Here is a 24,125-nt window from a genome sequence, read left to right as displayed (position 1 = left end):
CCGTGATGTGTTTGTGGGCTGGTGGAGGAGGAGGTGACTCTCAGTTCCAGGATCGTTGTTGTGTGTGTAAGTGAAAAAGACATTTTGACACACACACAAGGAGAAATGATCCCTCGGGGTTTGATACTCCATCACTGAAAGGTAACAGTCCACTGGCTGCAGAAGAGCAAGGTGAATTACAATCCCAGTCCAATTAAGCATTTAGTTTGCCTTTCCAGAAATGTGTTTAAATCGCTCCTTCAGAGCTTACCCATTTTGTGAACTTTACTTTTGTCAGTTGTTTCTCTGACTCAGCACAGTGTATTTTATAGCCTGTGTATTAATGGAGTGCACAGAACTGTTTTTGGAGAGTTTATGTGCATAAACAGACCCTTGCGCTGTGTAAAACAAAGCTGGAGAGAAAAGACACTGAAGCACAGGACTAATAGGCAACAGAGCTCAGAAAACCAAAACATCTCTCCAGGGTAGGACTTCATCTTCCCACAATTTCAACGAGAAAAATAACAAAAACCCTAACAAAACCTTTTATATAACTTCAGTGTTGCAGTGATCAGTTTCAGGGTTGACGTGACAGCAATTATAAACAACGGTTATGCAACTGCCTCCTTGATTGAATTGAAATTAATACAGAGAAAAGAAAGAGCCAAACAAAAAGACATGGTTTGGGGGTTGACTTGTTCTGTTTTAAATAAATAAGAAAACGCTCAGGTCAGCCTCTTTTTCAGAAGTGAGCGCAAGCCCAGGGTGAAAAATCTCCTCGAGGAACGAAGTTAATTGCTCTTAAAAATTTGTGTTAGGGGCAGAATTTTGTTTGTCTTCTGAAGCTTACAGCTCCTTTTTTTTTAATCTGACAGTGAGGTAATTCAATATTTTAATTTTGCCCAAGTTCCTTCTACTTAAAAAAAACTGTTCAACACGTTGTATCGTTGGGTGTTATGATTCCAGTGTCACTGATTCACGCCATCTGAGGAGCAGGCCCACGTACGCCTGCGTGCGTACACATGGTTCCCTCCGCTCGCCATCTGGCAGGCGTTCAGCTGTGTTTGAGTGGAGCTGAAGGCAACGTGGCCGCTGCGCGTTGCACGGGCAGCATCTGGTATCTCGGAGAGGACTGCTTCCTTAGAGTGGGTACCGTTTGGTAGCGCTTGAACTCACGTAAAAAAAGGGAGCAGATTTTGGAGGCTCCTACACAAGATGGGTTTGCTACACATCCCACCGACGTGCGTGCTGGCGTGAGTCATCCAGGGAATTCACTACCCTGTATGCAACAGGTTCAGCGAGCAAAGTGCCAAAGAAAGCCTGCAGCATCCAGCACGCTCGCTATTCGTACGTGCCTGCTCGCTGTGATGAGCCTTTGTGATGGATTCCCTGCCAGGTTTGCTGTAAGTAGACATTGGACAGGTGGCTTCATCTCTGGTAGCCTTGTGTTGAGGAGAAAAGCTGATCTCAAAGCTACCTACCTACCAAAGGCTGCTTGTTTACACTTGTCTTTGCTGGGCCAGTAACTTAGTGTTGCATATTGCCCAGGGCGTGCTGTTAGGTGACGTGAGGAGTGTGGTCTGTGTAGCCATCTCCTTGTCCTCGCTTGCCTCTCCTGCTTTGTTCCTTCCGTCTGTTGCGGTGGATTCTAAGGGAGCAAGGCAAAAGTGAAAGCTCACATGGCCTCTGACATCTCTCCAAGCCAGAAATAAAGCACTGGGAGGTTAAATTTTATGTTTTGCTTAGCCTTCCCCTCTGGAGACATGAAAAGAATTATAGGAGCTTGATCTATAGTGCAGCTAGGCAGCTGTGATGGGTGCTTTATTAAAGTCTGTAGCAATCAAGCTAACACAAACCAGAACCTTTCCCTGTAGCTTTATGGAGCCCTTTAAAAAGTGATGGATGTTTTGCAGCAGGAGTGGGGGGCAATCAGTAGGTTAGGTCAAACTGCACAACATGATAACCAGAACAATTAATAGCACTTAATGTGAAATAGCAAGCTCTTGGCTCCTCAAATATTATATGGTTTATAATCCAGGACAGATTGCCTTTCAAGCATGGCTCTCATCAAAAGAGTGGCCGTGGAGCGCTCGGTACAATAAAACTGTTCCACGGAGGTGATCCTTTTCGCTTAAGCAGGTTTTTTTGCTACTGGTTTTGCCCCTCTTTGTCTCAGCGCTATAGGAGCAGTGCAGCTTTGGGGGAGGGAAGTGGATTCCTTTCTTTTGAGAACTGGCAGCTGAACTGTTAGCTGAACTCTGGTGGCAACGGTGCCTTTTCCCCATCGGTTGCCGTTTGTGCAAATTCCCTGAATCAGCTGCAGAGCTGTAACTGGGCACGATCTGGTTTTGTCTTTATTGCTAGTGATGATGCCAGAAAGCCTACAGCTTCAATTCCCATCTCAAAGTGGGTTTGCAGGACCTGTGTTCTGAAAAAAAAGCCTTTCTTTTGTTTGCTGTCCAACACAGAGACTCTGAGCTGGATGTTGGGAGAGACAAAGAACCTGACAGCACAGAATGCAACTTGCTTGACATACCAGGGCACATTTTCCTCTCCTTCAGCACCTTGGCTATTTTGATCCTTTAATTAACCTGAGACATCCCATTTTCTAGGTACCTCCTAGTAGACCAGGCAGCTCCTTATCTGTCTTCTTTCCTAAAGCCAGAGGAGGAGGAATCAAACCTCAGCAGGAGGAATCAAAGAGAAAGAGGCAATTCCTGCTAAACAAACATCACTCTTACCAGGATATAAAAAACCACCCTCCTGGATCTCCTTGCCCTCTCAATCTGTGCAGGGGCTGTAGGTGTAAGTCTACGCTCCATCTCCTCGTGCAGGAGCTTGGTGTTTTATGCAGTGCTGTGTGCTGTTACGGCTCTCTCTTACACAGGGTGCAGCCACATCATTTCAGGGTTTCTTGGGTTGTGAGATTGGCACAGAAGCGTTCTAGTGCGCTCAGAGACTGAGGTCCTCATGCCCATAATATTTTTTATACAACTGCAAAAAATGCATTACCGTGTTGGTTTTTTTTTATCAGGGGTGTCAAGTTCGTCCTCTTTTCTCATTATAGCTAACTTTATTCTTAAACTCCTGAAGGGACACAGGGGGCATGAAGAAGTGGAGTGTTGGTTTCCTAAAAGTGTCTTGGAAAGAAAATTAGTGGATGATTGTAATTATCCCCAAAGCAAGAATATAAAACCTGCACAACTGGAGACTAATTTTCACTGCAACTTTTTAATTTAGGAAGTAACTTTTGTTCTGAGCTGGTGGTTAATTTTGAAGACAGACCTTTTTTTTGGGGGGGGGGGTGCGGGGGGGAGAAAATACCTCTGTTTTTGAAATTGCTGCCTGAAAACATGTCAGATTTTTTTTTTCTGTGATGTACCTTGCTATTAAAGGTTTTCTTCCTGCCTTGGCAGATGAGGTAATTTCAGATCATTAACATTTTTCACAAAGAGGACGCAGTTCCCTGCAGGACTCTGGCTTAGCCTTTTGGCACACTGGGGAAGCCAGCGCTTCCTTACTTGCATTCAAGTCATGTTTGGTAGTTTGGCTTTGGGGCAGAGGGGGTTTTGTCACGGCTTTGAAGACTAGAAAACAAACCCTTAATTCCCCTTGTGAAAAGCAAAAGGAACTGTGCTGGAAGGTGGCAGCCCAGCATAAAAATGCATTGAGAAGGGCGAGTATTTGCAGCCCTCTTTCAACTAAGCCATGTGTAGTTGCATTGCCATAACCATGGAGTGAAATGCTCGCCCTCCCTATTCTATTTATAGAAAACAAATATAATATCATTAGAGCAGGAGAGAGGCTGGACTTAGTAAATTGCATTAGCATATTGGCAGAGTTTGGATTCCTGTCCTGGAAGAGTGTCCATAACAATCTGCTTAATTACCCCGAGGTCCAGCAGCCTTGCGTGAGAAAAAACAGATTTTGCAAAGTAAAACCAGTTCCGCTGTTACCTTTCCAGCCCACTGTCTTTAACCAAAGCAGTTACATCTCTGCATAACCTTGTGGGGAAGGAACTTGGAGTCTCTCAGCCAAGTCTGAATTTAGCTCGTGTGTCTTTATCTCCAGAGGTGTTTCATTAGCTCAATTACAAGTGACATGTTCCACTCTGCGCTGCTCACTGAAAAAACTCCGCCAACCTAAATCCCTCTCCCAGTAGAATCCAATTAACCTCTTACTCCCCCTTCCTTTAATCCCCCCATGCCTCATGACTTGTTCACAGCCACACCTTTTAAAGAAGACCAAAGTAAACTACCTGAGATAACTATGTACTTAACGGGGGTGTTTGTACTTGGTTTGTTGGTTCGGTTGGGCGCGCGTGTGTGCTGTTGTTCAAAAAGTAAGGGCAGATGTTTTTGGTGACAGGGTCCAGTGAGAGTTCTCTGTTGCACAACCCACCGTTTGGGCAAGTGCCTCACTGTCCCCACTTGTAAAAGCCGGGCAGTGATCCTCAGTTACAAGTAGAAAGGTTGTTGACTACATCCGATGCAGACCTCTGCAACCGCAGAGACCACCCAAGGACATAACTGTTGGTGGGAAAGTGCTTGCTAACGATTCGGTTTGCTTACATGAACTTCAGCTCCTGGTTAAGCGTTGTTTTGAAGGTGGTGAAGGTCTCTGGGTGTTAACACTGGCTTCCTGCTCGGGGCTGAGTTTTGCCCTAGATCCATTAATGTTTTGGCAGCAGCGCTTCCTCGCTGGTGTTGTCAAGACAGTTAGATGCTGAAGTCATCAGTAAGGCATATAACCCTAAATGGAGGGGTTGGATCAGTGACCTACTTTAGTGTACGAGTCTTGCACAAGTCTGACCTTCTCCCCACGATCCACCCTGAGACCTCAGCACCACCAGCCATTTCAAAGCATCCTCTGCGCCGTTCTGCTCATGTGTTGAAGTCTTACTAGCAAGGCAGCGAGTCCGTCAGCTGGGGCCAGGAGCCGTGATTTGGAAACCCTGAGGGCTTGATTTGGCTACAGACTTGCTTTGCAAATCCACGCAAACATCTCATTTTCTTGATTTTTTTTTCCATTGTATCCACAGTCCCTGTCCTGAAGAACTTGTACTCCCTGTGAATTAGTGGTAGGATTATTACTGGAACTTTGTCTGCTTGCATGCTCAAGTAAGCTCTCAATCTGGGTTGAGATTTAGGCTGCAGCAGTTGTTGGGATTTGTTGTGTTAGCAGACAGTTATTTTTTTAACTAGTTCTGTTTTCATCCTATAAGCATTTTGCTCCAAACGTGACTACAACAAACCAGCAGTAAAACTCAGAGAGTGGCATAAATGTGCTGTTGAGGACAAACTAGCCCTGGGGACTGATCAGAACAGGTTACACCTCATAAACGGAGGAATACAGTAAAAGACACACAGAAAAACACAGTCTCTTCCAGTAAGGATGCTCTGTGCTTTTTGTGGGCCTTGGATCAGCGTGATCCAACTCTCTGCGTTCCTGGCAAAGCTAGTTTGGGAAGTGTTGCTACAAACAGCACCATAGAATTATCTGTTTGTTCTCTTCATATAACATATCTCTCAGTATTTTTTTTGGCTTTTCTGCTTTTAATTCCCCTCTCCTCCCCTAAGCTGAGCATCCATCCTTCCTGGTTTTTGCCAGTGGTCCCAGCAGCCTTCAGACAAAGCACCCGCCTCCCCGCTTCCCCCATCATGGAAAAGGGCAGCCTGCTCCCTTCGCCTCCCCCCACGCAGCTCAGGACTCTCGGACACTAACTGAGCTTGGGCAGTTTCTCTGCTCTAAGCCTGCCTGGAGGTGCTTTCCCCATCTGAACCAGGCCGAGAGGTTCACAGGTCTCCTTGCGGTTCAAAGCGTGGGTGAACCACGTCCCTCAGTGCTGTGAGCTCTTGGAAATCCACACAGCGTTTGTGTGGCTTTAGCCTATTTCTTCATTTAACGTTCTCTGTCCTTGGAGAGGTTTTGTTTCTGCCTATCCCCTTAAGAGGTCAAGTGCTTCCACAGGGAGGTTCGCCTGTAGTTTTCCATGCGCCCAGACCACTCCGCGCACGAGTGAATTTGTTCTGCGATAGTACAGCCGAGCAGGCGAAACCACAAGTAAATCAGACTGGGGTTTTTTCCCACTTTTAATAACAGTTTACTATTCTGTAAGTGCATGTAAAGCACATGCCCTATTCCCCCAGCCAAGGAGCTTGACAGCTTGTCAGCAAGAACTACCATAGGTCTAGAGTGACTGATTTATACAAGTAAAAGCACACGTGCCAAGACCTGGCAGCAGCTTGCTCCTTCTTTTTGTAACGACTTGGCAACCCTCTCTCTTCTCCTTCATCCAAACTTTTGCCTTTTATAGTCTTTGAATAACGCCTTTTTTTTTTTTTTTCACTGTATGTAGCAGTTTCCCCTCCCTTCTCCTTCAGCCGTTTGCTCTCTTTATCTGAATTGGCCATGGGACAGGAGATCTTGGCTTCACAACAAGCAGTTTTTGACCGAGTACACACAATCACAAACCTGATTGCACATGGGCTCGTGTTTTTGTGCATGGGAGCATCAGGGCTTCATCACGCTCTCTTACCTGTGCTCTGATATTCCCATGCTCGTGTGTTGTACGTGCTTGTGCTAAAACTCACCTTCCTCAGTGGAAGTGTATGCACATACATGAGCTCACACTGGTGCAATCAAGTCTTTGTTAAGATTAATTCTCATGTTCTCGCTATGGAACACTCATTTAGAGAATTACACAAATTTGTCTGCGTATCCAAGTGGGAATTCTTACATGCATATACAAACCAGTATAAACCACCCTGTATGGCCTCCAACATAGATTCAAACTGGATTATGTATGAAGGTTTGGAATGGGCTGCCCAGGGAGGTGGTGGAGTCACCATCTCTGGAGGTGTTTAAGGAAAGACTGGACATGGCACTTAGTGCCATGGTCTTGTTGACATGGTGGTGTCAGGGCAACGGTTGGACTCGATGATCCCAGAGGGCTCTTCCAACCTGGTTGATTCTGTGATTCTGTGGTTTATTGATTTGCTCTTCCTCGTTTAAGCCTATGTTCAGGTACAGGCTTATACACAGCTGTGCAGCCACGCAGTTTCTCAGACACACGCATTTTTAGGCACAGACAGTCTCTCACACATAAGCTTATAGATTTATGGTTTGTTGTGAGAGTGGAAAACAGCTGCTGCAGGCTAATCAAATACAGCAGAAGATTTAATGCAAAATATTGAAAAACACTGTCTGGTAGGAGGGTGAAATTCTTAACAACATGCTGGTCTCATGGCGCTAGGCCAGCACGAGAAGATTTACACCTGGCCATGATAAACGTCAGCAACGGGTCTGGAGGAGGCTGCTCCACCCTGAAGGGGCTGCCAGATACAGGGGCTAAGATTCAGGTTGGGTTTGGCCCTGCGAATAAGCTACCTTGGGTCTGAGGCTGTGGTTTTTCAGGGGCGTGCAAGCAGAGCTGCTTAGGGTGGACTGGTAGGAGAGAAGAGCAGTCCAACTCGAGCACAAGCTTTGCAGCACCTTGCCAGAGCAGGTTGAATTCTTGCTACTAGCTCGCTTCTGCCTGCCTCTGTGGACACATGGAAAGGTTGTTTCTCCAGGGCTGACAGTTCAGCACCTTTCACCCGTTCTGCTAAGGCTGCAAAGGCTTGGAAGTAATTAACTGCAAGAATTTCATCTTGGGTTTCTGCTGACTGACGACACAGGCAATTTATGATGCCACAAGAAGCTCAGGCTGGGATTATTTCTGTGTAACTCCCAACGCTGCTGCTTGGCAGCTTAGTGACTGTGTTGGAAGTGACTGAACTAGATGAATATCTTGTGGATTTGAACTATAAACTTCCACAAGTTTGGAGTTCTGGGGCTCAGCTTAGCTGAGTACTGACTAGAACTGCGGCACTTGCAACGTCCTCGTCTCCCTTCCCTGTTGCTGGTAGGTGGGACTTTCTCAGCACGGCTTTCCCCTTTCTCACCCATCAGGGATGGTCGCACTTGTCCATCTCCAAAGGTGAGACCGCAGAGGGTCTGACTGGCAGTTGGCAAAGTAGACACACAGGGCTGGGCTGTGAAAATAGCACGGGATCAGTCTTTGACATGTCCTTCCCATGAAATTCTGGACAACAAAGCGAGTGGCTCCTCCTTCCTTGGGTGCCAGGCAGAGAAAATGCAATACCCAAGCAGGGCGCTCCGATGTCGTGGCTAAAGGACACGTGTGTTGTGTTCCTGTCTGCTCTTCGTCTGCAACAGGAGACAAAAGGCTCCTGCTCCAGTAGTGGTTTCAGCTGAAAAAAAAAGATCGCTCTTTTGCGGTTGGTGGTTGTGGGTTTAGTCCCAGCCAGCAGCTTACCCTGAATTATTCCTGGATCTATCCTACCCACACGTGCTGTGAATACCTCCCTGTCTTTGCTGTGCATGTTGAGATCATCAGGTGAACAGTGCTGTTCCATCTGCTCTTTGCAGTGAGACACCAACCGCACGTCTATGTATTGGTGAACCAACAGCTCTGACTCACGGCTGGTGGGTGCTGCTCTGCCAAGGAGCCCATGTTCCTTTTCTTTGTGGGTAGACAGCCCTGGGTGGCATAAAGTACACATTGAAACGCACTGTCCAGGGGTATGAGGAGCATGTGTTCCTCCCAGATGTTCAGTCATCTCATTGTTTGTTAGGTTTGAGGACAGGAACCCCCTTCAGTTATGTGAGGCACTCACTGTTCTCAGACGTCCGGGAGAGTATGTGGGATGGGGGGAGAGTTGGCTTTGTGTGACGCCAGCAAGGCATAGAGGCAGAGGTTTCGTGCTTTTTGGAAAACACTTGAAAGGCCTTTGAGCTCTGGCTAATCTCCATTGTTCGTGTGTTTTCCGGCAGCAGAATGAGAGAGGAGGAACGGAAAGAGGCGAGAGAGCAGAGCTGAGAATTAGAACTGGAAGCCTTTCCCGTGCTCAGGCGAGCTTGGCAGAATCCGTCGTGGCAAATGGAGCTGGATGCGACAGAATCCAGGCTTAAGCTTGGCTCAGATCTTAGACCCAGCAGAGCCTCCTTAGATCTGCAGGAGCTTTGTGAGTAGACGAATGCATTTCAGGCAGCCTCGCTGAACCAGCCACAAGCGCAGCTGTTGAATTCAGCTGTGGAACAGGGCAGAGGGTAGCGTTGCCCAAAGCTGAGGACTTTTCACCTACAGCCATTTTGTGTCTTTGATTTTTTACAGGCTTATTTTCATCTTCTGTTGTAGATCAAACAAGAATGTTTTCTGTATGGGTTCAACCAGGTAGAGACTAGAGGAGGGCTGGAGCAGAAACCTGACAGTGTCTAGAGCAGTGCCAGAAAGAGCTGTTACTTCAATATATCCCTCCCATTTCTATCCACTGAGGGAAAACACTGTGCAGCCCCCAAACTTTCCCACTCAGCCCTTGTTCCCTTTCCTCTGCAACAGCAGAAGAGCTTTGTTAAAAAAAAAAAAGAGTCGTTTTCAATTCAAGATTTTAGATGTTTTGTTCCTGACGGTGAGTCAATGATTTTTCCAGTCCCTCCCCCACAATAAACAAGTGCAGGCTGAGTGTGGTCCAGAGGAAAATGTGAGTTACACATGTCCTGGCCACATGCTTCTCCGGTACCAATGATAACCATATGGTGGCTTTCAGACCCCAGCTCTCCAACGAGGAGAAGTGTTAGCAAGAACCAGTGCAAGCTCCTGCAGAGCAGATAACATAACCCAGCCTTGCCTAGGTGTGTGCCCAGCAAACACCTTCACAGCCTGGTATGGTTGTAGTGCCGTGTTTTGTGGTCCAGTGTCACCTAAGTGGAGGAGGATTGGGCTAATGAGCTTGGCTGAGAAACTCCTGGAGTACAGGAACGCTCGTGTAGCAAACTCTGAATTTTCTGTTCTGAAACTGTATTTTCTGGGAAAGGAAATTGGAGGGATTGGGGAAGGGACAGGCCTTGGGCTAGTTTCAAGCTTTAGGGACAAACCAAGTACAAAAGGTGTGTTATAATTTTGACATCTCACTCCTTTAGGGTGCAAATTCTACCAACCATCCCTAGCTAGAACATCAATCACTTGTCAGATTTGAGGGCTGTCGTAGAAGCAACCCTGTCCCAAAACCAGTGCAGGACCCCCAGCGTGCAAAGTAATAGGAAAGCCAAAGCCCAGATATCCCAGAAGACATTATTCCCATCACGACCTAAATACCTTGGAAGATTGGGTCATGGGAGAAGGTCCTCTTGCTTTGAAGTGGGTGTCTCAGTTTCCCTTTCTCTGAGCTCGCCCTGGCCGTTGCTCACACAGTGTGTGAGATTTCCTCGTGCCTGGTTTCCCATTCCTCTTTGAAAACAGCTAGTTCCTACAAGCACTAAGTATCTTACTTACCTGTGTTTCTGCTTCCTCCTGTTGAGCTACTAGGGGGGCAAACAGGAGGAGGCTCATTGATTATTTTTAGCCTAAAATCTCAGCTAGGTAACCTTTATTAAAGCTAAGCTGAACACACAGCAAACATAAGCTTTGCTCAGGCAGCAGTTCACAGGAACTTGGCAGAGGCCTGCCTGCGTTTCAGAATCCTTGTCCTTTTTCTAGATGAAAGCCCTTGCAGAAGGATTTGTTTTTCAGACAGAAGGCAAGCCAAGTTGGTGATTTCATCCCAAGGCAGGCTGTGTCAAGCTGGTCCTATTCAAACACGCAGGAAATCAACCTTGGAGCTCGTTCAGAAATGAGGATGGAGAGGGGGGCCCCGAGGAGGACAGAAACGGCGCTCGAAACAAGCAGGGAAGATACCTGCTGTCCGTGTAGGGCTGCAGGGACCCATCGTTCACCCTTTGAAGGATTAACTGGCAAGGTTTCCAGCAGCATTTCTTGATTTCCAGCTCTTCCAAGAAGCTCTCCCCTTTGTCCTCGTGAAGCCCAGCGAGGGCCGTGCGCAGCATCGCGCTGATAAGAGCTCAGGTGGCAACCACAGGCGAAGGCACGTTCCCAGAGTCCCCTCATTCCACTGCTTTTTTTCCTGTTTAAAGCAATCATTGCCTAATTAAAGCAGTTGCTTTCTGAGCGTAAATGTGGATTAGTGAGGAGAGAAGGAGAGAGAGCTTGCTCTGAACGTGGGAATGGGGAGAAGGGTGGTAGAGGGGAGGCAACGGATGGCAGAATTCAGAACATTTGTTCTTGGGTCTGCTACAAAATCTCCGAGATCTTTGGGCAGTCCCAAGCAGCAAGGAAAGCACAGTGGGGAAAATCTTGGCATAATTTTATCTACTGCATTTCTGCAGCTGCAAACTTGCCTGTTGAGTGGCAAAGATATCACTCCAAGAACCTCCATCGCTCTGCCTACAGAAGAACTTCAAGGACTCCAGTCCTTCCTTTCTAGCAATTGCTTTCATGGATCCAGATTTTAGTGGTTTGTTTTTTTTTTTAAATAAAACACTTTCTGATGTGAATAATACCAATAAAATGTTTGCAACTTGGCCTGGAGGACGGGAAAAATGCCGACACCAAAAGCCAAGGCAGTTTCTTAATGTCGACGCTCATTAGGTGCTTTTTCACATTAGTGGCTGGTGCTGGAATCTGCCCACGCAGGCTGGAGGCTGAGGAAATATTATTTGAACACATCTGCTCCAAGAGATATTGTCAGACTTGGGGAGCATCTTGTGGTAATTAAGGGAATTCATTTCCTTATTTAGTCCAGCCGAGTTTTTTCCTGATTGTGTTTTTTTTGTTTGTGGGATCATTTAAAATTTTATTTTCTGCATTTTTTTTTTCAATAACTGAAGTGCTCCCAGGCAATATGAGTCCAACCATTGCCCTGACACCACCCTGTCAACTAGACCAGGGCACTAAGTGCCATGTCCAGTCTTTTCTTAAACACCTCCAGAGATGGTGACTCCACCACCTCCCTGGGTTTTTCATCTCCTTGTGAGAACAAACTCTTTTAAAGAGGAGGACAGCTGTAAGCCCCTGTCCTTTTTATTCTGAAAAAAGGGGCCTTTAATACAGTTTAAATAAAATCTCATCCTGCAGAGCTCATTTGACGTCAGTTTTAAAATTCTGTGCATTTTGTTTCCATTCTTATTGTGTGTTTAAATCCTCACATTGCCAAATAAGGTTTCTGTGTGCTCACCGCAGATCTCTCCACTCACTCCTCGAACCTTAATGCTTGTTGTAGCGTTCAGCAGTGACAGGGTTATGTTAACCTCTCTGCTTCACTAGGCACATTTGTTCCCTCAAAATCAACACAGCAGCTGTAGACACTGACATGTGAAACAGTCCTGGCTCTCTTTATGGCACAGAGTTTCTCTTTGGGCTATGTGGGTTGCACAGAGCAATGAACACAAGCCAGAAAAGCAGGTGCTCAAGGATGATGAACCTTAACTAGGAAAATATAAGCTCTTGGGCTGTTTTCTTCTTGGCCAATCTTCCCATCTGGATGGGCGACCGCTGCCCTCTGAGACAGAGCTGCGTGGGAAGGCAGGAGCTTGCCAGCAGCTGAGAACCTGCCCTGCATCAGCTTGTGAGTTGGCACGGGAAGGGTGCATGTCCCTGGTCTGTAGCCACCCAAAGGTCCCCACAGAGCAAATATCTAACCCTGGCACCAGAGCTTTAGCACAGGGAAATGGTGTGACTTGCACAGAGCCAGGAGCTAAACACAGGTAGCATGACTCCCAGTTTGGCTGGCTAACTGGTCGTCTGGGAGTGGTTTTATTTGGCATGGAGGGAGCTGCTTGGGCAGCTGGCTGGATTGGGTGGGCGTTGATTGGGGTGTGTATGTCTGTAGTGGGGACAAGGTGGGTTCATTTCAGGCCAGGCTTGGTTTGGGGCCAGGTGCAGTTCGACCCCAAACTACCAATTAGGCTAAACATGAGCACCCGGCTGGGCTTATATGCTGCTTCTTGGGGGAGGAGAGCTGGCTAGCCTGGTCTTCTCTTTGGTGAGTTTCTGCAGCCCTTTCTGGGGAACTGGAAGCTTGAAGGAGAGGAGCTCCTCTGCTAGGTGAGCTCCTGCAGCCCTTCCTGGGGAACTGGAAGCTTGAAGGAGAGGAGCTCCTTTGCTTGGGGAGCTTCTGCAGCCTTTTCTGGGGAACTGGAAGCTTGAAGGAGAGGAGCTCCTTTGCTTGAGGAGCTTCTGCAGCCCTTCTTGAGGAGCTGGAAGCTTGAAGGAGAGGAGCTCCTCTGCTAGGTGAGCTCCTGCAGCCCTTCCTGGGGAGCTGGAAGCTTGAAGGAGTGGAGTTCTACACAGGAATATGGTTTTGCAGGAGATGAATGTTGGAGACTCTGACTGAAACTCCTCTCCATCAGATCCAGGAGACCAAGCTGTGCTGCTGTCAGGATCCTGTGGTTGGCAACATGCAGGAAAACCGAGGTGGAAAGTAAGTAGTACAGCATAATGCTGAAGTACAACTGCTTCCCCCACTCCTTGGTTTCCATTTCTAACTTGACCAGCTGCTAGAGCCCTTTCTCAGGTGGCCAGAGATCTCCAAGCCCTTTCCTCTCCCTGAAACGGGGCAGACAACAACAACAAATGGCTGTCTTGAAGAACTGAAGCTTTTATTGGAGCAGCTCTCTGTTCTGTACCTGGATGAAGATGCTGGGAGGACAACATGATCAAAAGGTGCCCTAAGTGCTGGGAGGACACAGCTGACATGAAGGTAGTGAAAGGTAGGAGGAAGAACTTACTTCTGTGGGAGCTGTTTAATATGGCTGGGAGGGTGAAGGTGCTGCTCTGTTCAGTGCCTTCTGCCTGCACCACTGTTGTGTTAGTGCTGAGGTCTGAACAGTTTTAATTTTATTCCTGGTTTTATGTGCTGTGCATGGCTCATAAAAATCAGTGGTGTGGTTGCCCAGTGGACGTGGAAGCTGCCTACCTGATGTGCATGGTGAGTAACAAGGAGAATTAAGTTGCACTTTTAAGAATCATTCCTGCTAATCTAGATGGATGAAGCTCTGCCACGAAATGGTGGATTTCCTGAAGCTGTGGCTGTTTCTTAGCACCCATGTTAGTTTTCTTATGATTTGTTTTTTCTCAGCCTTTGGAAGCCAAATGCTCAGAGGTGACTGCCTGGCATCTGTCCATACTAGTTTGGAAGTGAGGAAGACTGTGACCCACAAGTATGAAGTTTGGTGGCTTCCCCTGCATGTGCTGAGAGGAGGTATGGTTATTGAGGGGTCTCTGAATTAAGGGGGACCCTGTGTTACATTGGGTGTAGGTCTGTGGGTGGCATGACTGACGATGAGCCCTCCTGGGACAGAGGGAATGGAGGTGGTGGTTATGGGGCCCTGTGTCTTCAGGAGGCATTTGTGTTGTCTGATATTAAGAAATGAGCAGTTGTCATGGTTACCAGCCTCCCCTTCCTGGTCTTGCCAAATGTCTTCTCTGGAGCCTCAGGCTTGGAGCAGGATTCAGTGTTTCTCTCCTGGTGGGATCACACTCTCTGATCCAAGCGCTTTGAATTTCAAACGTGCCTGCTTTGGCACGCTGGGGTGGCGTTTGTATGTGCTTGTGTATCTCAAGAGCCTTTGGTGCTTCTGTCTTCATACTGATGCTCTTTATTAAGAACAAGAAAGAAGCAAATGCAATAAAAATGACCTATGGGTATACCTGGGGATGCAGCCCTGTGTTGGCAAGTTGGGCAGAGGTGTGGGGTGTCTGGGTGGGCACGTGGGGTCTCAGTTCCCAGTACCATGCCTGGGCTCAGTATAAAAAAAGGACTTTAAGGGATCAGCAAAGCTCCATCTTCTCTCTCATTCTTGTTTTCTGTGTTCAAACCACAGCAAGTCTACTTACAAAATGACCTGAACCATGAAGGTCAGTCTTTGCAAACCTCTTGGCTTGAATCTGACCTCTTTTTTTCCCCCTTTTTTTTATTTCCCTTTTCCCTCCATATCAGTAGAGGAAGACTGAGTGAGAGGTGAATAGGTTAACAGGGAGTCTGGGTTGGGTTTTTTGAGCTGAGGTTGGTTGGCATCGCTTTAGAGAGTGAACTGAGCTCTGAAAAAGGGCTTGTGTGAGTCCCCTGCAGCAAGCCCTGCTGTAGAAATTCTTGGAGCAGGAGGAAGATGATGAGTCTCAGAGGAAACATGAGGTCATTTCCCTTTTAACACAGTACATTTCAGAGATAGTTTAACAATTAATCAATATCTGAATCTGCAGGCCGTTATAGGGCTTGGCAATGTGGTATTTTATAGCCTAACAAATGGGAGCCTGCCTGTGCTAATAGGTTGAATCCCTGGGCTACAATAAAGGTTACTATCACATGGCGAGTGATAACTTGCTCCTCCCTGCCTCTTTTGAGGTGAGGTCAATTACTTTTACCATTTATAGAAGATATTCTTCCAATTAAAATGACGAGGATGCAAGGAATCCACTTTTGCTTTCTTTATTTTAAACTTTTAAAGTAATAATCGTTACCAAAAATCTGGGAATGAGGGGCAGGGGAAATCTCCCTGCGTAGGCAGCCAAGTGTTACGACATAGCTTTGGCTTCAGGTGCTGAGGCTGCTGCTAAGCCACTTCGTAGCCCATGTTGGAACATCTGGTCCATCTCATGGTGGAAGGTCAGCCTGAACAGCCGGGCAACGGAGTCTGGTCCCAACTACTGCACGAGTGCCTAGACTGTGGGGGCTGAACAGCTGTGTCTGGTGTACTGAGCACAGAGCTGGGAGCCTGCACAGCTCGAGGCGCTCCTGGGGAAAGAGCTTGTGCTGGGAGATCAGCATCCTCCATTCCCCTTCGACCTCCTGGACGGCTTGAGTGCCTCTGAGCAGAGTGCTGGGCTTGCAGGCTGCCTGGGCTTCCCCAGCCCTTGAGCAGGGTCCTGGTGAGATGTCCTTGGCATGACACACACATGTAAGGAGGCCTTGTGGTTAGGGCAGCGATCCCTTTCTCCTTTGCTAGCTCTATAGCTGGTGATGTGGGCCAGTAGGCATTGCTCTGCCCTGCTTACCTGGTTAAAAACAAGCTTGGGTCTCTCATCCTTAGGATTAACTAACCTGCCCTTAGTTTTTCAGGAAGGTGTTCATTTTTTTTGCACACAGCTCCTTCATTCTCCAAAAAACCAGACCACGCTTCTGTAACTTCTGTCTGGGAGCTTATTTGGGGTGGTGGACAGTGAGTAAGCAACTCCTGGCTCTCCTGTTTAACCAACATGGAGATAGAGAGGGAATTGATTGCTGCTGCTTTAGGGGATATCAGTGAACAGTGTTGCAGGAGTGGAAAGGCATTAATCAGTTAATTAGCATTAATAGGGCAATTATTATCTTAATAAAATGACTGATTATGACATTGAGTTTGTGTTTGAGGTTTAACAGCTGCCTCAACCTGACTGAATTGTGTTTGTGACTCTTCAATGGGGGTGTTCTGTTTCACTGAGTGATGTTTATTTAACATGCAATAAGTGTCTTAGCGAATCTCTATTAAAGGCATATGTGGAAACCTTAATTTGAAGCATTACAGAAGAGAGTGAGACTGCTCAATTCATGAAATCCTATTTAAACACTGCGAGCTCCAAACCCCAGCCAGTGCCAAAGCAAACTGTATCCTGTAAGCTCTGTGCCAGATGTCTCATGTGGGGTATGCTCAAGGTCCAAAGAAAATAAGGTCTGAAGGGAACAGTTTGGCCATTGAATCTCCAATCCAGCCTATATAAAGGGGGTTCGTTTCCATTCAGGAAATACAAACCTCTTCTATGTGGATCCTGTTCAAAGTGTGTTTGCTGAACAATTCTTCCCAGCAGCAGCAATTCTCAGTAACACCTACGCCTGTGAGCAGAAACCAGAGCTGGTGGGAAGGTTTGGGAAATGTGCTAAACCTCTCTCTAGGTTTCTGAGAAAGAAGAGACAGTAAATCAGTTAGAGATGTCTCTGGGTGTTTCGTGTAGCCTGGTGTTGGGCACTCTAGGTATGCTGATGGTGTTCTGGGTCAGATGTGAGATGAGGCATTAGCAAACCTGAGTTTTCTCTTTCTTGTGTGTCCTGTGACTTTAGGTAACTTGCTACCATGGCTCATCATGCTCTGGGCAGAGTGCTTCAGGATACTGGAGAATAAACCTTTGGGAGATGGAGGTGGTGTCCATGGAGAGCCTAACTTTACTCTGAACCTGGCCTGTTTTGTTCTGGGTGCCTCTGCGTGGTATTTTGCAGGTAGATGCACGCTCATTTTGCCTGTGTTTGGAGACACCTGGACACAAACCAGGTCTGAGCTGGCACCCTGTAGCAGTGGTGAACTCAGTGAAGAGGTGGGATCCTTTAGTGCTGATTTGGCACTGAGTTAACGCAGCCACAGGACTTCCAGTTGGCTCAGACATAGGTACAGCACATGTATAGACGTGACACGGGCTGTATCTTGAGCTTCTCTGAGTTTTGTGGCAATTCTGCTCCAAATCCAAACGTATGAACTCTGATGCCAACTTTCTGGGCCGGGACCAGGATGTGTGCTCAGCTTTCCTTCCACCTATCTATGAACCTGCTGGGCGAGGGAGGGATGGGCAGCCCTTGCAGCCTTGACTGTGTGAGCTGTGTTGGATTGGGGTGAAATGCAGTAATTAAAGAGGGATCAACGCTTGAGGCTGCTGGGAGCTATTGCCAGCCCTGTGCCGCCTCCTCAGATGAGGAAACATCATCTCTGTGGAGCATATTTGCTGGGGTGAAGCCCTCTGTGTGTCTGTATGAGGTCATCTGCTGTAATAGTAATGTCTTGTGTGTTTTCTCATTACAAAGGTGACTCTGAAGGTAATGTCTTGGTTTATAGAAGGAAACAGAGGGGCTGAGAGGACTACCTGAGGCTGTTCAAGGCAGTGACACGCTGGCATAGAAGCTGTCTCTTCTCCAAGAGAGGTTACTGAGATCATCCTGTATGGACAAGACTTTCTCCCTCATCCGTGGCTCCTGTTGTCTCCAACTCATGCTTCCCTTCAGTCGTGGTGTAAGGTATGGTTGAAAGAGCTTTCCAGCTTGCTGAGCTCTCCTTGCTGCTCTGACCACCTCCCTGGCCTGGGTGCCAGCAGGGCGTACTGCTCCGAGCCTGTAACAGCTTTGCTGCTGCGTGGGGCCAGAGACCTTGCCACTCTTGGCTAGCAACTTACCTTTCCTGGCTTGTAATCTCTTCAGGGCAGCAAGCCAAGCAGGCCCATAGGCGTGATTGAAGGGATGAATATTCCTCGTGGCTTGATCTATAGGAACAAGCGTGTGGGGAGGGAATGAGTTCATCTCCTCTGCGCTTTTGGCTGCGGCGGGGCTGTTCCTATATCCCCCCGCGTGCCACGGTGGGGTGATAAGGCTGTTGCAGGGAGAATGGTCTGACCCTCCCTGGAAGAAGAGATTCATCTGACCCTTCCTCCTGGGAGGCAGCTGAAATGTTCCTTTCCCTCTCATCCCATGACTGCTAGGGAATATCCAGTCCCTTGCATTGTCCAGAATAATTCCACTGCCCAGAGGATTAGTGTGGTTCAGTATCTGGAGGCTGGCTCTTTCCTTCCTTGCTGCTTTCTCCCAGGTTGGTGCCTCCAGCCCTTAATAATTTCTCTTGTTCTTGGAATTGCAGGTTATTGCAGCTTGCCTGCACATCTAAAATGAAGGAAAGGACATCTCTGCTCCTTCCCTGCCTCTGCCCCAGCCCTGATGACCATGGCTGTAGTGCTGTGGAACATGCAGCCCCTCTAAAACATCTGGTAACAGAACAACCATGAAGTGGGTCCCCATGACCTTGATTTCAAAGGTGTCTAAACCCATCTGTAGGCTTTCCAGTCCTATCAATCCCACTTAAAAAAAAAGCCACACAGAAAAGTACACAAGCTTAACAACAGCAAAAGTTGTAACTACAACTTTTACTATATCCAGTTGCCCAGATGTTGTGAGGTGTTTTCCAGAGGGGCAGAATTTCACTTCTTCACTTGCTTTCCTCTGCTATCTGTTCCCAGCTCGGACAACTCTCCTGCTCTTCAGTGTGCTTGCCCAGGGCTATTGTATATGACTGTTTAAACAGTGTTTAAACAGCCCTAAGCCTGTTTATTTACTAAGGCTGTAAATTATCTTGAAATAGGAATTCATCACCCTGCAAATACCCTGTTTTCACAGGCAGGGCTGGCTCTCTGCTAGGATGACAACAGTAATAGACCTCTGACTGCTCTGCCAAGGCTCTGTCAAGGGCAAGTGTCCTTGCATGGGCAATTGCTGCCTTCCAGAGATCCAGGCAGACTCGGAGGGTTGATTTCTCTTTGTGGGTTTATCCACCAGTGCATTGAGGAATGCAGCCACCAGTGTGGGTCTCTGACGGATGAACCGTGTGTTGGAGTTATCTTGTGCTTGCTGGGATTTGCTGGGAAACTAATGATGTGTCTAGTCCAGTATCTTCCAGGCCTTAGCAGCAGTTGCCTCCAAAAGAAAGCACGAGAGGCTGATATTAATCAAGGAATGAGCTTTTCCTGGCTTTTCTTCTTCACCTCAGCTAGTAATAGGTAAGTCTGTTTCTGAAGCATGTGGATCTTAAGCACCACCACCATCACCAGCATCCTGTTCAGTTACTGGTGTTTCCTTGACCATTAGTTTTTCTCAGGCTTAGTATGTAACTGGAACTTGTCTGAAAACACATAAACATCATGCTTAGACTGTGAGAAATGTGAATTCCTTGTGATATAACTTCTGTCTGAAATGTTTGAGCTTGGAGATTTGACCAGTGAAGATTAAAAGCCCCCAAGGCAGCTGTTGTAAACTCATGGTCCTGTGTTGTCCTGGCTGTTGCACAGGCCGTGGGTTTCCTTGTGGATGCTGATGTGTTTTGTCTTGTTTGAAGCCCCTCCTCACCTGAGCTGAGTGTGGTCCCAGCAGTTCAGAGCCCAAATGCTGTTGTATGAGCTGTGTTGGTGAGGTTAACTCACTCTGGCAGGTTTGGTAGCAACTGTTAATCATCCGAGTTACCTGTTCTGTGCTGTGTAAGCTGGTGCCTCTGCAAATTTCTGGAACCACAAAAAATGGAGATGGGAAAGATCTGAGGTCATCCAACTTTTCAGTTTTCCCCCTGTGGGGGAAGGCTTGTTCCCTACACTTGATTTTCCTGTACTGGGTCCAGTTTTAAGTGACTCAAGCAGCAGGACTTTCATCATTTCCCTTGGGAGCCTGGCAGATTCCTCACCATGAGAGATGTTTTCCTAATCCTCCACCTGATCTCTTTCCCTCCTTGATTCCAGCCCCACACTGGAAGAGTGGCCAGTGCAAAGCTGCACTGGGTTAATGCTCATCAAATAACTTATGTTCTGGTTAACTCTTCCTGGGTCACTTTGATCCATGTCCTGAATAAAAAGCCTTTTGAAAGGAGAATGTTATGGTGCTGCTGCTGTGGTGACACCTTGAAGACTGAAAGCATTGATAGTGTAGGTAGGGTGAGCACCAAGAGCTGTGGTCCTTTATAGGAGCTTTGTAGTAGGTTTTCTTCTATAGAATATAAGCATACCTGCAACTGGTGGGAACTGGGAAGATCCCCCCCCTGAAATTTTGAACTAAATGGTAAACCAAGCATGTGGCAACTGCTGTTTTTATTTTAGGCTCTGCTTAGTCAAGAAGCTTGATTTCTTCTTAACAAGCTGAGGATTTTCCCATGGATTGCTTGCTTTGCTTGTCCTGCCTGCATTGGCAATGCTGTGTAACCAGTAGCTTGACTGTAATGCTGAAGTAATTCTTAAAATATCGTCTGCTAAAGAGATTGGTCATGAGGGATAAAGCCATTTTCCATGAGAGATGAGTGGGATCAGACCTTGGATACGCTGTCGAAGGGGAGCCCGCACAAGAAGGGGGAAAGAAATATTTAAAGCGTGGCTGTGCAAGGGACAAACTGGGAAGCAAGTCCAGTGGTCTGCCACAAAGGTAACTCCAGAAATATTTAGGGCAGAAAGTTGATAGTGGTTAAGTGGTTGCAGGAGTGAGCAAACACTAGGTATAATATATATCAAGAAGGATATGATCCTCTATGGTGAGATCTAGGTAGTGGGGCTGGCCTTGGGACATCTGAGCAAGGCTGAGCCTTAATGCCTTCTCTGGAGAAAACTGAAAGCTTTTAGGTAGGAGGAAGTGCTTCAGGTGCCCTGGGTTGAATCCTCTTTGACCCCAAGAGGCCTTTTTAAGCACCCAAGTCTGCTGTGGGTATGAAACCACGTGGAATAGCGTGTGGCATCCAAGAGAGCAGGGCTGTGGAGCTTGGGGCACAGAGGCAGACCCCAAGCCTGGTCCCCTCGCTGTGCATGTCCATGGGAGCAGCGGGGCTGCCCTGGCCAGGCTGGGTGAGAAGCCTTTCCAAGGAATTGTGTGGGATGGTTTTCCTTTGCTTCATCAGCTGTAACTCCTCCCGGAGATTCCTGGTGGTTTGCCTCCTGCAAGTCATCCCTTCCCCTTCGGGACGGGCTGCTCGGGGTGCTGACCTGCAGGCAGCCTCGCCTGGTTCCCTGCCAGGGGATGCAGCCCTCTCTTCCCCCCCCGCCCATGTAGGTATCCCCATAGCTCCCAGCAGCACGAAATCCTCCCTGTTCCCTGACCCCGATGTTTGTGTTGCCTTCCTGGGGTGAAAGGTTGCCCCCAATGACTGCACTGGGTTTCCCTCATCTCTTTACTTTTCTCACAGTTTCTAAGACGACCAATGCAAGGAGACGCCAATGTCAGACCTTGTTAGATTTGGTGTGCCTGGGGACAAGTCTGGCTCTGCCTCACCTCCAAGTTGCTGCTGGGTTATACAAACCCCTTGATTTGCCCCTTCTCAGTGTGACTGTTAAGGTCCCATTCCCAGTTTGGTGATGTTTCATCCCTACCAGCTCTGAGTACAAACTGGGGCTGGGTTTAATGTTGCCTAAATCCCCTGGCACCAAAATGAAACACAGGATTTGGGGTCTGACAACTGGGTTTTTAATGTGAAACAAGTGGAGGGCTGTTTCCTCAGAGGGGGAATAGTTTGGGAGCTGCTGGTGGACAGGGGGGTGGAAAAAGAAGTCAAGTGGGCTGCTGGCCATCAGTGAACTCTTAGACTTGGACCTTTTAACCTGAGGGATGGGACTTTCCAGGCTGATTCAGAGCTGCTTTTCCCCCAAAGCCCCTCCTGGAGGCACCTTGCAGGCAAGGCCAGCTGCTGCGAGCTGCTTAGCTCAGTTCTCCATCCAATGCTGCCTACGCTTGTTTCCCTTCCCTGCCCACTCATTCTTTCTTTCTCCTCTTGGCTCCCTCCCTTCTGGCCTTGGGGAGAGGGGTCTGGGGCTTGCAGCCTGCGGACCTGCCCTATCGCCACTTCCCTGGACCTTCCTTCTTGGTGGTGCTTCAGGAGCCCTTGTGCCTTGGCTGAGAGGGACATCTAGTGGGGTCAGAGCTTGGGGACCTGGCTTTTTGTTTTATTTCTTGCATTTTAATTTATTTTTCAGTCCTTACAAAGGGCTGGTTTCTGTAGGAGCAGGAGCTGAGGTTTCTGATTAGTCCTGTACTCATTGCCTTGGGGCAATGTGGACCTTTGGTGGGCCAGTTCATGGGGGGTTTCTCTCTCCCCTGGTGCTGTGTGAATCTTGGTTGGGGCTCTTGGTTCCCCTGACACTCTCTGGAGGTTGTTTGGGGCATAAAGGAAATGTGCTGGCAAAACCAAGGGTGATTTTGGTGCCTGAGCCAAAAAGGCTTTTAAGAAATCCCCCCCCTCAATAATTCAGGGCAGATGATGCTCAGTGTGGTGTCTATCTCCAGGGAAGTGCTGCTGATCTACGTGTGCTGCAAGATGATGATGCCCTCCTGGCTGAGGCAGGATCCCAGAGCCATGTGTGTGGGTGAATAACGTGGCATCTTGTGCTCCGTTCCCTAATCTGCCACGAGATGGGGCGGCTGGTGTGGTGGCGTGCAGTGCCCTTGGCTCCAGGCTGAAGCCAGGAGGCCAGGACAGGGGTGTGCGACTCCAGCATCCCTCATGTAGGACTGGATGTAGGTGGCACCTCCCGGATATCATCTGTAAGCCCTTAAGTTTAGGGGAATCTTTTGTGGGGTGTGTGTCTAGGGAGGGTAACTGCAACCTGGGACCCTGTGCAATCAAATAATTTATGCTTTTATTTGCTTTGATAGCTCAGTGCTGCAAAGCACCACTTATCATCTGCGTCCAAGCGATGCCCTGCATGGACCCCGGCTCTGACAGCAGCGTGGAGGGAGCTGGCTCTGGACAATGCCTGGCTGGTGAGTGAGTCCTGTTCAGTGTCCAGCACCACCTGCCTCATGCCTGCAGGAATTTGGGGATGAACTGGCCTCCGTGGCACTCTACTAGTCCACACAGCGTGCCCAACATCTTGCTGCTCACATGCACAATGTGCCACGTGCCTTAGCCAGACGTCTTCCTCCTGAAGCGCCCAGTCCTTGGGGTGGAGAGCAGGTCCAGTGACCCCCACACCACATCCAGACAGCTCCCAGCACTGAATCACAGTATCACAGAATCAACCAGGTTGGAAGAGCCCTCTGGGATCGAGTCCAACCATTGCCCTGACACCACCCTGTCAACTAGACCATGGCACTAAGTGCCATGTCCAGTCTTTTCTTAAACACATCCACTGGAGTACTTTGAGGCAGCAGTGCTCTTTCCCAGATCATCTTGCAAATTATTTCAGGGAGACTGTACAGAAACAAGCGTTTCTCTCCCCAGCGCGGTGCTGAGAACTCTGCCAGAGCAGAGCTGTGACTGTGGGGACACTCAGGCACCCAACCAAGCCCTGGCAGCTGCTCTGGGTCCACCCATGGGCGAGTGTTGTGTCAGAGCTCAGGGCTCAGCAAGTGACCACAGAATAATGCTTTTTCTGGTGCTGTAGCATTGTGTAAGCACAGATATAAATGTGTTTCTTAACTCTGTTTCTCTGTAGAGATCTGAGGCACGGACTATCCTCCTGTGAGCCCTCACAGCCCGGCTTCTGGTGCACCCTGGACTATACACCAGCCACCGCTGCCTCTGAAGCTCAATGGTGAGATTACAAAGCAATTAAAATCTTCCTGGCTCAGGGAGAAAGAAGCTGGCAGGAACAGAGCAGCCTTGTGCTGCACACAACCAGCTGTACCAGGGATGCTGGGAACTATTTGGGGTTTTAGTTCTGCTTCTTCCTTAGGGCCTGGTTGCCTGCCCACGGAGGGAAGCAGCGCACACAGAAAGCAGCCCAGCGCTGGGGTCTGCTCCAGCTCCTGCCAAGCTGTTACCAAAACCAGCACAGTGGAGCT

This window comes from Nyctibius grandis, chromosome 25 (assembly GCF_013368605.1).
Source record: "Nyctibius grandis isolate bNycGra1 chromosome 25, bNycGra1.pri, whole genome shotgun sequence".
Lineage (NCBI taxonomy): Eukaryota > Metazoa > Chordata > Aves > Nyctibiiformes > Nyctibiidae > Nyctibius > Nyctibius grandis.
The sequence above is the reverse complement of the archived record's forward strand: the minus strand, read 5'-3'. Positions refer to the sequence as shown.